The sequence below is a fragment of the Cupressus sempervirens genome, chromosome 7, assembly GCF_028749045.1.
Source record: "Cupressus sempervirens isolate cs-2001-9-10 chromosome 7, ASM2874904v1, whole genome shotgun sequence".
NCBI lineage: Eukaryota > Viridiplantae > Streptophyta > Pinopsida > Cupressales > Cupressaceae > Cupressus > Cupressus sempervirens.
Window position 1 is genome coordinate 279,992,427 of NC_143124.1, and position 14,711 is coordinate 280,007,137.

A 14,711-nucleotide genomic window follows, 5' to 3' on the forward strand; every position below is an offset into this window, starting at 1 on the left:
TAGTTTAGTGTTGTCAACTTGACAACTCCAATTGCTAAACTTGACAACTATTCCTTGACCAACTTTAGGAACCCAGATGGATATAGTTGGTTGGGTGGGTACAATAAAAAACATTCTTATCTTTCTTGAAAGATGATAGGTGTAGGTTCTGGTCTTTTCTCTAATTGTATTCTCTATCGTGATCATTATAAGGTTTCTTTGGTTCTCCAATAACCTCATTGGTGTTTAAAATCTATTCTTGATCAAAATTTCTCTGAGAATCTATAATTTAATGCTTATATTATTGACAGTCATGTTTAATGCATACACAAAAATGTTGTAGTTGCTTCTATCATTATAAGAAGCAACTTGAACATGTTTGAATAACAAGATTAGAAATTGAGTCTACATTGACAATGTTTTTTTTTAATGCTCATATGCATTTTTCTTTTCCATTTTGGTAATTTCAATTTGTTTCCTTTTGTTTCTACTTAAAAAAATGACTATGTTGGTTTTGTTTAGAGTCTAGACAAGACAATGCTACCTGATAATCATTGGCAAAACTATCGTAATCCAAGTAGTCTTTGAAAATATATGCTTAAAGAATTGGGGCTCCTATTTTCTAGGTAGAAATCCTATAGTAGTTTTTCTCACTATTGTCAAGATTTAGACCTATAGAAGCCCTTTCCATAAGAGAGATTAGAGGGTCCATGGTTTCATCATCAACACCTAGACAACAAAGACCACATGTTCTAATATGCACCAAAAACAAATATATAAATGAATGCGTTTATATTACTACTGATGAAAGAACATTATATTACTACCAAAATGTATTCTCTATCATGATCATTATGAGGTTTCTTTGGCACTGATGTTCTTTCATCGGTAGTAAGAATGAATGCATTAATAATGGATGAATTGGGTAGTCTACCAAGAGCTTAGACATTATCATAAAGTGGGATCAAAACAATTCCCCTCCAAACCACACACAACACCCAGATTCTAGTCATTGATTGGCATGACTTGGGCTCTCCACATCTTCAAAAAGAGACCATTGCAATAATCTCTAGAGCTATACAAAATTGGGGTTTCTTTCAGATCATCAATCATGGAATCCCACACTCTGACTTCTCAAATGCAAGAAGTAGGCAAAGATTTTTTCAATTGTTCCATGGAGGAAAAGGAATTGTATAGAATGAACAAGCTAGGAGCCCTATTGGCTATGGAAGCAAATTAGGATACACCCAAGATGCTAAATTGGACTGGGTAGATTATTATTAGAAAGAATTGAAACTAAGTTGATGTTCAAAGTATCCCAGGTGCCCTCACTATTAACAAAGCTTATATTAATTATTATCATTTTTTAAGTTTGAATAGATTTGAACTTAAGATTTCTTAGATAAGAAGCTCACAACTTTGAACACAACTTATCACTATTGAAAGTGCAGTTTATAAGCAATTCATAAGATATTGGCTTATATTGAAGATATTGAATCATACCAATATACAATGGTTATTTTGGTTGAAAGAATAGGTAATAAGCAAATGAATATGTATTGAATCTTATATAGATCTGTAACCTTCAATGACCATTGTTTTCAATTCATAATATTCTCACCAAGATAAGTTTATCAATATTGATTTATAGTGACTTTAATACTGCTGAGATATAATTAGTTGAATGGTTGTATACTTGTTTTACTCTGCACTTAAAATAATTTATGTGCTTTCCTAAGTATTGGAATGACTTCAATAAATAAGGTAATGTGGAGCCACATCTCACATAGAGACATGTCTCTACGTGAGACATGCCATTTATGGACTTATCATTTGTTACCATTAACAACTATTTGATTACCCTTACTCAATGATATCATTATCACAATCATGATTGATTATATATTCTACAATACACCATAATATATCGATATTAATTATTGATGCACTTGAGCAATAATGTGATTATTATTTATTTCAATATAATCGTTCATGTATATGTATTTAATAATATGACTGTTATTAAATACATATACACAATTGGTGATTATTAATTCACTGATTATTAATCATATATATCATAGAGATAAATTATGATAAGGTAAAGGATAGAGATTAAATTTTCAAGGCCAACATGTCACTTATACATTTGATTGCATCGGTTAGAGTAATCTGACTAAAGTTGTAAATCTCTAACAAATTTAATAACCCACCTCCCTCTTAAATACAATAACTACTATGCAATTGAGTCACCTCTATTCACCTACATCCTATAGGATCTTAAGTCACCATATGCCTTAACATATCATTCTCTAACCTTCTACAAGGTTTAGTGGCCAACTGACAGGTCTAGCCCTTCCCAATATTCCAAATTCAAAAGTTGCACTAGGAGGTCTAAAAGGGGCTCATTCCTAGTAGCCCTATTTTTGCCAAATTTACTCTAAACTTCACAAGCTTCCACACAACCACCAAAAATATTTACATAATCTTTTATTAGGTGTAAAACCATATCTAAATATCTAATATTGGTTTAAGATCACAAGTTTTTGGCTCTTTCCTACCAAGCCATAGTTCCTAGGCCTTTTAGGCTTCAAAATGTTGTTTGGCCTTATAGGCTCATTCCCACGAAACCCATGAAGAGAATTCTTCTAAAAAAATCATTAGCATGGTATTTCCATCCTTGTCACAAAATATTTTTCCTTTACCAATCCTAGAACACCTTCTGTGTTGTGATTCTTAGCAATCAACATGTTAAACTTGCAGTCACAGTCATGAAATTTAGTGTTGCATCTCCATTTGATGAAAACTCCCAATATCCTCACCCTGCATACTATCTCCACCTTCCAATACAATTATCCACTAGGTACCAAGAAGTTTGGGTTGCAAGAATGAAAGAAAACAAAAATTTACCTATAAATCCTCAATCCAGACTTAGGGTAAACAACAAGTATAACATAGATGAGGTTGATGGTGCTATTTATGGATGGATAAAAGCTTTTAGTCCAAGAATAAACTTTAGTCCAAAAGATCTATGTTACAAACTAAATCATGTAGATGGAAAGGGTTGAATTTTAATGTGAGCACCAATCCATCAAAACATATGAATAGAAAGTTTACAATTTTTGGACAAGTATGAATAAACTAGGACTTTCATAGAACAATTGAACTCTTGATGACACTAAATTTTTCTTTGAAAACCACATGTGCAGATATAAACAATAAGTACAACATGTCCAATTTTTTTGTAGATATACACATTAAATACACCAAATTTTTATTTCAAAACCATATGTTCAGATATAAACATTAAGTACAACATATCCATTTTTTGCAAATATACACATTAGTTACATCAAGTTTTTCTTTCAAAACCATATGTGTAGATATAAACATTAAGTACAACATGTCCAATTTTTTTGCAAATATACACATTAGTTACACCAAATTTTTTTTTCAAAACCATATGTGTAGCTATAAACATTAAGTACAAAATGTCCAATTTTTTTGTGGATAATATACACATTAGTTAGATATATTTTTTCTTTCGAAACCATATGTGTAGATATGGGTAAGTGCAAGAAGTTGTGTAACGCCCTGCCAAGAGATCCAAAAGAACTAACCTAAAGTTTTACTAAGTTTGCCAAACATTTTTTTTTTAAAGAATAACATGTACAACAATCATAAAGTAGTGGAAGCAATAACATACAATCATACATAAGCAAACATAACAAATTACATTCCTTAAGGATCCCAAGATGTTGAGTCACATTTAAATTTTAATTAATACTAAGTCAAATAAATAACATATCCACATGAAAGAATAACTACAAGTCCAAGTCCATTTAAATAATATACATTTGTTTTGAATGCCACTTGGCAATAAATTCAGAATGAACAATCATCTAATGTACATATCACAGGGTATGAAACGCTAAAATAATATACATTTATAAATTGGATTACATCATCCCTTTCAGATCCATGAAACAAGTACAATACAATAAGTAAAATGATCCATTAAATAAATATAACCATCCATCATAATACACCAAGATAGAATGAAAGGAAATGTAGAACAAGCAACTCTAGCCATGACATCAACAGATGGATCTCAATGGTAAAAGTAAAAAGCACTACCACCCAACCTTGTTGTAACCCAAAAAGGTCCACTCCCACCATACTGAGGAGATAGTCTCAAGTCCCAAATAGGATATCAATCCCAACAATCAAACATAATATCTAGGTCAAGGAAAACCCTAAAAGTAATCTAACTCAAAGTTTCCAAGATAAATCGACATCTAAATCTAGAGGCAAACAAGACACATAAGAAATCTATACTACTAGTAGGCAAGTGTCATCACACAAACCAACTCTAGGGTTACCCAGCTAGTCTTTTAATCGTCTGCCCCCATAGTGACTCTATGCGGCACTAGTATCCTTTCGTACTAACAAGGCATACTAACGATGCTTGGTTGCAACCAAGTGTCCTCTCTACTCCCATCCTAGTCTATACTAACACTCAAGGCATGGGCAAGGAAAGACAAAGACTCTTATTAGGTTCATTTTACTCTCATTTAGTGTAGTGTTTTCACTTATTAACTATTTACAATGGGTTCCCCTAGTAGCCACTTTGGGCCCCAGTCTCCATTGCAAACCACTTCCAAACTTAACATACATATTAACTACCCTAGGCTCATAAAAGAACAAATCAAAGAATCATAATTTTCACCTCAGCCCTATACAAATGACTGGAAAGCATTAAAAGATAATTCACAATGACACCTCAGTTCTTTACACGCAACTAGAAAACATCCCAAAAATAACTGATCAAAGACTCAAAGGTTAAATCAAATAGGCCATACCATTCATCTCAATTTCACACAAGAACACTAAAAAGAAATAATGATCAATAAGTACAAACTCATCATAAAGCATACCAAACTCATTACCATGGTTAAGTATAAAAGATCGTAATCAAATTGTCATAATATCAAAAACATAGAACTCCCAAGCCTTTTGTAACACAACTTGATTGGTCAATACTCTAGTCCATCCCCAAAAGGTGACATACAAGAAAGCACTTAACAAATAGTGTAATTCATAGTTTTATTTGATTTTGAAGACACGTAGTTTGAGTTTACAGTTAGTTTTAAGTTTCCATTCCGTTGTACATTTTTGGTCTGATAAAGTTTACTATAATCCCATATAACACAATTCATTTTCACATTTAAATATGAACGCCTTATTAGCATAAGATCTTAAAGCAAGCATTATCTCTATAAAGATTTTCTTAAATTTTAAATAATTAGTTGGCAACTATTTAATATTATTAAAATTTAAATAAAGAATCCCCATTATCAATTTATAACATTCTATCGACAATTAATTAAATTAATTATTTATAACTATATTTCAATAATAATTCTTTTTAATTTATTTATCATATATTAATAAATTAATTAATAAATAAATAAATAAATAAATTAATAAAATCTTATTAAAATTAACTTTTAATTAAATCATATTTAAACTAAATTAAAATTTTAATAAATAAATTATAATTTAATTTTAAAATTCTAAATAATTTAATTTAAAAAAAATTGAATACAAAAAAGAAAGATGCATTTATTTTAAAAAGGCTTGTCAACCTTTAACCCCTCGACCGCAGGTGTTATTGCTGCCATAGGCAACAGTACCACCTGCCACACACATGCTTTAATGGTTGTGACAAGGAGATTGGGGTGTGGGGAATTAATGGCCCCGCCCCCACCTCAATATATATATATATATATATATATATATATAAAATAGAAATTACAAATTTACCCTGATATGAAAAATATGACAAACCAGCCAAATTTATATTATAAAGTTTTCCATTTCTTTTCAAAACCCTTCTCGATTAAATTAATAACTTTTAAATCTACAGAATGAGGGCTTCTAATTACTTTTTTCAATCCTGCTATACAGATAAATTCGATATGAATATCAATAAATTCAGAATGAAAGATTGAAAGATTCATACAAAAAAAAATTGGAAAAAAAATTCCACAAACACAATGTAGACAGGAATATCTAATTACATAATTCATTAAGCAATCAAAACATAAGACCCTACCTGAGTCTAATGCTAATATGCAATCACCTAAAGATTATGAGAAAATTCTCTTCTCTCAAAACCTTCTCTCTGAAAAATCCCTTCTCCAAAAATCCTGGTCCCTGCGAAAAGAACTCACAATCTTTGATATGGAGTTCTCCCCTAAATTCAGGGCACTGATTGTGTGATCACACAAGGGAACTTGTTGATCACAACCTTTTTTTTAAACTCTTTATTAACTTTTTGGATAATCATGCACACTTTATGCAATTTAAAATATATTTAATAAATGAACTCCTCTTTCACTTTTTATTTAATTTTTGAAGTGTTATTTTTTTAAATATAATATTTATTAACTTAAGTAATAATAATATTTAGCATTTTTAAAAAAATGATCTCCGAAATATATTATTATTAAATTAAATTAATATTATTATGCTCTCAAATTAGAACTATAATTTTCTCTTTAAATTTAATTATTTTTATTTAATTAATTCCCTAATTAATTAAATATTGAAATTATCTTAATAATTTTCCATTACATTAAATCATTAATTAATCTTTTAATTTGACTTAATTAACAGAAAAATCACCAAAGACCTAAAAGACGAAATATGAAAACCCATCATAAAATATGACATACAAGATCAAACTCAAGGGTTATAATCATGAATTTACGTCATACGATGAATTCAAAAGGGTAATCATCTCAGATACTTGTCCTAATTTTCTAGGACAATTGGTTTAAAGGTTAGGATTTGGACTTAAGAATTTATCTCCTTGCTCTTACCATTGAGATATTGTGATAGGGTATGCTCATCCTGGCAATTTAGGGAAGTCGATACCCGATACCTGCAATCTACATAAAATCCATGCATGTACAAACACATATACTCTAAACTAAATAAGCAATGGCAAGAAGTGGTGCATCATGTAGATCCTGACTAGCAGGTGACTATGACTCCCTTCCTTAACCACATTAGAAACATCATACATAAAGAAAAACATACATGCACACCATACACATGTAGTATGGGGTAAGTATCCATAGAAAACACGTATAAATAATCCATCATCATATAACTGAAATGACTGTAAATAATCATCATCAAGGTATACTCATGCATACATGAAGTAACTAGTACCAAGTACTCTCATGATATAATCAACTAAGTATGAAAACAATATCTAATAATTTGAAAGATAATGCTACTAATCATCAAGCATAAACTGGCCTAAAAGAGTTCGGCAACAATAACTGAATGTTATATAAACATTAAGTACAACATGTCCAATTCTTTTGAAAATATATTTTCCTGTGAAGAAAGACCACACCTGACAATATGAACCCAGAACAAAATAATGAGACAATGGCTACATTGTTGTGTCAGTTCTGAAGAAAAGCTAATAAAAGTAATTGTCCTTACAAAAAGTGTAAGGGCTTAAAGAATCAAACAATTCTAATCACAATAGCCTAGAGTCCTTGTAGGCAACATGGTCTTGTTGAAGGGGGCCACGATTTTCATCCATTGCTAAAAATGGATTTCCTACTAGAGGAACATGGAGGTGTGAATATCCAAGCTGAGGATAACACTCCCATAGAAGAAGATGATAACGTGCCAGAGGACATGATTGAAGAAGATGGTATTGGAGTAGGTGATGAAGATGCTCATGATGATGGTACTAGCACATTTCATAATGATGATGAAGATGGTCTTGATATACCTTTACTTGAGAAGGCACATGAGCCCCTATATCAAGGCTCCCAAACAACTCTTCTCTCTGCTATAGTGTTGTTGGTGAACTTGAAGGTTATGAATGGTTTGGGCCTATTTTCCATGGATAGCATAAATGTTTGTTACAATAAAGTTGTTGAATTAATAGAGTATGTAGGACCCTATTACAATTACAACAATTGGATGCAGATTGTGCAATATAAAAAAAAGTATGTGTAGGTATGCATTGTCACCAAATTATATGCAATGCAAAGAAAATGATCAAAGTAAAATGTTCACTATGTATATTAATGGAAGACCAAAAGCAATTGGGAATATTGCAGGATTTATAAATAGTTCTCAACCTATGTCAACTAATAAGTTGGTGAATTGTATATTCGAGGCACGCAAGGGAAATTATGTTTTTGTATGTGTGATAAAATCAGTAAGTGTAGGGGAAGAGCTTCTGGTAGATTAAAATTTGAATTGTGTAGATACAAAAAAGTTCCCTATCATGGGACTAGTAAGCATAACATTTAAACGAATTGTATCAAACAAATTCTAGAACCAAGTGTCATAGGAAAATGCATTGCATCAATCTGACATGACCAACATATGAGCATAACTAATGTTATATAATTCCATCTTCAAAGTTTAGAACATCCAAAATTCAAGATTTTAGAGTCAATCATTCTTTGAATTTTACACTTATCCAAAATTAAAATATGCTAGAGGATTTGAGAGGTAAACTCAAACTCTGAAGCATTGCTTGCAAATAGGATATGAAGAGAATTTCAACAATAGCTAAATGTAATAGCAACCATTGCAGGATATGACTTGCCCAAGTTGTCAAAATTATATTTTCTACATTACTCTTGCCCAATCTATCAAATTGACTTGCTTGGTAACCTTCGAGAAATATTTCTTCTATTCTTCCCTTATCTCCTAGCTCTAGACTTGGTACCAACCATTACAAGTATAGGCTTTCTTGGGCAAATGCCCCACACTAATCTTCTCATTTTCACCTACAATGATAGAAACACCCTCCACCTCCCATAGGCATTGCTCTATGTGGTTTAGCATATTAATTGGATTCATATGTCATTTATGCTTTCAATTTGGACCAAATTCTACATCTTTTTGCATTCTTTTTGTGGTTTGCATGTTACCAATAAAAAGGAAAATGACAAACTTCCAATTGAGGGACTCAACTAGAGATCACCTCTTCAAACCTTTCCTACCTCTAGTAGGTAGACCATACAAATTTAGTGATGGTAATTTAGATGGCCTCTTAATAGCATTATAAGGCTTGAAGTATATATGTTCTATCTTATAGCTAAAAGCCAAACAACAACCAAAAATATTAAGTTTACAAGAATTTGTTTCTTTGCTCGAATTGGGGATCTCTCAATGCATAGAAGTGTGTCATTTTAATTTGTTTTTTCACTGACTTATATGAAGAATAGTTGGTTTTTAAATGAATAGTAAACTAGCCAATTCATCCCACTACCACAACACATGAAACACACATGTGTAAAATTAGAAATTCATAATAGCTCATAAATGTATAAAGCTTCAAATCATATTCATGTAGACTACTATCAAACACTACACAGTTTCTCAAATGCCAATAAAAAACTACTTAAGAAATGAGCTACTAAAATACAACTTTGTATAGATGATACATTTTAGAAGCCCCAAATTTAGCAGATGTTAGTAAGAAGTAAATCATATTACATATATAATGTTCTTAAACTATTTACAAATAACAGTAACTCATATAGATAGAGTGATTAGGTAGTAGCTTTTGCAATTATCCTAATGGAATTGGTATCTAATTTTGAGACTACTTATCCTTAGGGGAGAGTTACCACCACCAGTTATCCATATTTCTTCCTTTGGGAATTACCAAAATATCCCAATCAAACTTCCAAAAAATAGGGCCAATATAAATTTGAGACAACATCAAGCACCCTGTAAATTTGCTAATGAGAATAATCTTGGAGAAATAAAAATTCTCTAACACTTCCCTTGCAGTGGCAGTAAAGGGAGGCCTATATCTTTTTCATTCCTTTCTAAAGTGTCATCTGACTAGCTCATGGCAATAGCAAGAGCAAGTATACTTCTACTAGAATGCAACACTTTATTGGAAATGCCAGAACTATTATTTTGTGAAGAGTGAAAATGATTTCTTTCCTAGCTACTACTATATTATAACAAATTTCTTCGTCTCTTGTTGTAAGAATTTTTTTTCTCTTGGCAAGCTTCTTCACTGAAGCAATATCTGCCAAACATGTAAAAGATTTTGACTTTCTGAAGAAAAAACTTGATAGGCCCCCTCCTGCAAATCACAACAAAAACATAAATATATATCTATTAGATGAAAACAAATTATTTAAAATGAAAAGTACAAAAATATTGCTGCAAAAACAACTTAATAGTGATGCTCTATTATTTGTATTGAATGAAAAAAAACATACATACATTCACAAATTCTTTAATTACCTTATTTATACATGCTAAAATGGGACTTTTAAGAAACAAAATAGAATTCAATTTCAAATGAGTGAAGTCTATGGATAGCATAGCAACAATTGTCCATTTTACAATTCTTTAAAGCATTTATCTTACAAGATTGTACTGAATTATGATATGATACAAGAATTGTAAAATGTTATCAAAGGAGAGACATTACTTCTAAGGAACTCTCAACAAAATAGAACTTCAACTTATCACCCCTATAAAAAATTTCATGTTATATGATGCATGTCTAAGACAATGAAGGGTAAAAACCCTTTAGTAACAGTTACACATAACAATAGTCATTATAGGATATGACTTGCCCAAATTGTCCATCACTCTACATTCTGCATCAGATTTTCTTCTTTCTCTCATTGTCTTTGTTAAAATAACACATTGTCCAAAAGCTTGTATGTGTTGAGATTAATTTCTGTATTTGATTATTCTTTTTCTTTTCCATTATGATTTGACTCTATTTTCATGCCAAAGCAAATTGTGGAGGGCAAGTGTCTCCTTTACTTTTGAGTATGGGTCTTCTATATCTTCACACTCAAAAGCTTCATGCCATTCTTAGTTAAATCTTTTTAATTTTTCCTCCTTAAGGACTATTTTGCATCACTTAATGGTTAGTACTAGTCTCTTACAATTTGATTCTCAATTTTATCATCATGATTCAGACAAATTTATGTTTTGATATGAACAGTTGAAAAGTAGATTAGTTGCCTAGTTGGTTCTTGTACCTATAAAGTTGCTCAATTCTCCACATTTTTTGCTTGAGTTATTTTAATTCAATTCATAAGCTCTATTTCCATGCTAATTACCAAGCATTCAAGGTTGTTGAACCTATTCAGAGTCTATCTCACACTCTTGTTGGTATAATATAGGGCAAGCCACCATTCATTGCCTTGCACCTAAGGTATCTAGAAAAATTTGATTTAAGAGGATATTTCTTTGACGTGTGTGTGTGTGTGTGTGTGTGTGTGTGTGTGTGTGTGTGTGTGTGTGTGTAAGCTAGTTTGATTTGTTCTCAACTTATTTGTTTTTAGCAGTTATGTATGGTACTTGAAAACCTCACATTTTGAGGATTATAAATTGATGCCAAAGAAGAGAATAATCTTTGTATATGTAAAAATAAAATCACAATTTACATTGCATCGTAATCACACATTCATGGTATTACAAAATTATGCATGATGAGATCTATAACTTGATAGTACTGAAACAAGGCTTTGAAGGTGGTTGTAAGAGAGCTGAATAGAGCATTTCATAAATGTTAAGAGTGAGAATAAGTTCTAAAAAAGAGGAACATAGAAGGATTAGAGCAATAAGTGAAGGAATCATGATACTTATTTTTTTTTTCATTACAAGTATCTTGTTGCTAGTAGTCAGTTAGGAAAAATGTCTCTACTTAGTTACACAATTTGTTTCTAGAAATGTAAACTTCTTCATTGAATTCAATATCATGGGTTTTGAAGAGTCTTCCACTTTTATATTATCTTGTTGATAGATAAATTGTAGGTCATCAATCATTCTTATAAATACTAAATTTTACAAGAAAACAAAGAATCATCAATATGATGACTGCATACAAAACATTGTGTAGGTCAAAACAAGAAATTGATGTATGAGTCTATATCATAATTTTGGTTGAACAATTTGGGGTGATTATCCTTGTGGTGTTATTGTAATTGTATGGAAGTTGATGCAATGTGTAGACAAGGTTTTCAAGTTTTTCATTTTTGTAAATGTTAAAATTTAAAAAATTGAATGAACAATATCCTCTTGATTTATCTAAATGGACAAGGCAACACAAGTAATGTATGCATATGTTTCTTGGACTGTATATTCTTTATATCATTTGGTTCTTAAATTAATCATGATTTTGAATTTTGTTTTTGCTGTAGAAAGAGCTATGGTATTACTGTTGTATTTTAAGTGGGAAATACAAGAAGCTTGGGGAAGTCTAAGGAAAGTCTAAGGTTGTTAAAGGCAGTGTGGAAGATGGATCCAATATCATGATCATCGTGGGATTTGAAGAGAAAATGAACAGAATTATGTGCTTGTGGTAGAGCATATGCTCAACTATTAGTATCCATGTCTATTTTTTTAAATTTTTGTTTATTGTGTCTATGTGTTTCTCTATTTTTGTGGGTATTAATGCCTTTCTTTGGATGTCTTATTTGAATTAAAAACATACATTTCTTTATCAACATTTTTTTACGTTCTCTTGATGTAATTTCTATGGCAGCAAACCGAGTTCTATTATTTTGTGCACCACTTTTGGCTCAGTTTATTTGAACTACATAGTTTAAAATCAGTTTTCATAAATGCCCACCATTGGCTTATTATGTATTAAAAATATTCATCTGTATGCTTTATTATAATTTATTATAAGCATCCATGAGTACAAGATTCTTTAGCTCCTTCTAAGATTTGACATGCTATCACTTTATTTTTCCTTAATAAGGAATACAAACCATTAGCTGCAAAAGTTTCTTTTATAGGCCTTGGTGTCCTTTGTAGGGAATACTTATTTAATCATTTGGTTTAGAGGCCATGGTGGTAGTGATGGGTTGCATGGATATGTACCATCACTAGATCAAGTTGTTGAAGGCATGGTATGCATAAACAAGTTCCCATAATTTTAACAAATATAGGAAGATATTATTATAATCATGCAATAATATATTACACCACCTTATCCTACAAAAAATGATTCTACAAAAAGTAAGATCAGATAACCGAGAGTGCCATGCTTTTTGTTGGGCCACTCAAAAGGAGGGGGAATTATCTTAAAGGTAGTATTATTTCCTTCTTGATTTAATGGTTCCAAATTATTAAGATCCTACTTGGAGAATTCCTTGATTGACATGATTTTGATAAATAAGTTGGATTTACTAATTCTAGCTTTCAATCCTAAAGTAATTAAACACATCACTTTTCTACCTCTTGTCATTTATTTACTGTGAATATGATTATTAAATGTTTCTAGCATCTACTCACCTTGACTTTCATATAATAAATGTTTGAAGGTAGCATTAGATCCTAATGTCAAGAAAATGGTATGAGGAATTGTCACAACTTCTCCAGCACTGTGTGTGTGGACTAACATCCAATTTTTGTGGTAAGACACTAAATTTTGAACTAGATTTATTTTTAAGAGCATCTATCCTATATTAAACTATTCAAAGATCATTTAAGAAGTATGGAACTCATGATTGAGTACTATGATGTTAGGGGCATCTATCAATATAGGCCGGAGGATCAATACATTAATATTAGCACTTATACATAAATCAATTTCTTTAAAAAATAATTAAGAAGTTGCTAACATTAAAAATAAAAATAAAAGGTTCAAACCAGCTTTAAGACAGAGAAAATTTGAACAAGATTTTAGTTTTTTTAAATCTTATATTAAAAAAAAAAAGGATTTTGATTAATGTATGCTTGAATTATGGCAGGCAATTGCACCATTATTTTCACTTGTTTTACCAAGATATCAGTTGAGTGGAGCAAGTAAGAGAGGATTAGCTATATCTCATGATCTAGAAGCACTTATTGCTAAATACTATGATCCACTTGTATACACTGGACCAATTAGAGTGCAAACAAACTATGAAGTACTTTGAATCTGCTCATTTTCGCAACAAAACATGAAAAGAGTAAATGTTCCCTTTTTATTCCTCCATGGAACTGCAAACACCATGACAGATCCTACTACATCTCAAGATTTATATGATCAAGCAGCTTCAAGTCATAAAATAATAAAGGTTTATGATGGACTTTTTCATGATTTATTGTTTGAACATGAGCGAGATGAAGTTGTTAGTGAGATCCTTGATTGGATGGATAATAAACTAGAGTCCTAATGTGGTCCACGTTTGTCTCTTTGCCCTTGCCCATTTCAAGAAAATGTAGTAAAATATCTTGTTATTAAAAAAATTAGTCTTTCTATGACCTTATCATGTGAAATATGCATTTTTTTAGTGGCATTTATGTGATGAAGAACTAAGAGCTAGTTGGCCACCAACAGCTGATGTTTGCACCTTGAGACTCACAACTTCAATAACAATTGAAGTCATGTTAATTTTTCATTGTCTGGAAAAGATGTGTGGTTTTATGATCTTGATAGTTCTCATTAGCTTGTGAAGTTTTGCTCTTTTATAGGTCGAGTATTCTGTAAAATATGCAAGAATGCACTCATGATTGAACAAAATAAAGTTGCTAAAAATTACGTGAAAGCGTACAACCTATGAGCACAATAGTCCCATGAAGACACATGTCTTGTAGATACATCAACCCAATCAAGACACCTGACCTATGGATGCAGTGATCCAATGAGAGTTTGAATTTTGGCGATTATCACAAAAATGATTCCATTTATGCTAAAACCTTATTAT

The 14,711-nt window shown here is 31.1% G+C and overlaps 1 pseudogene; it reads left to right on the plus strand.

The window, feature by feature from the left end:
• Nucleotides 1-14,253, plus strand: part of LOC149546513 (caffeoylshikimate esterase-like) — a 97,025-nt pseudogene extending 82,772 nt beyond the window's left edge.
• The last annotated feature ends 458 nt before the right edge of the window (nt 14,254-14,711 follow it).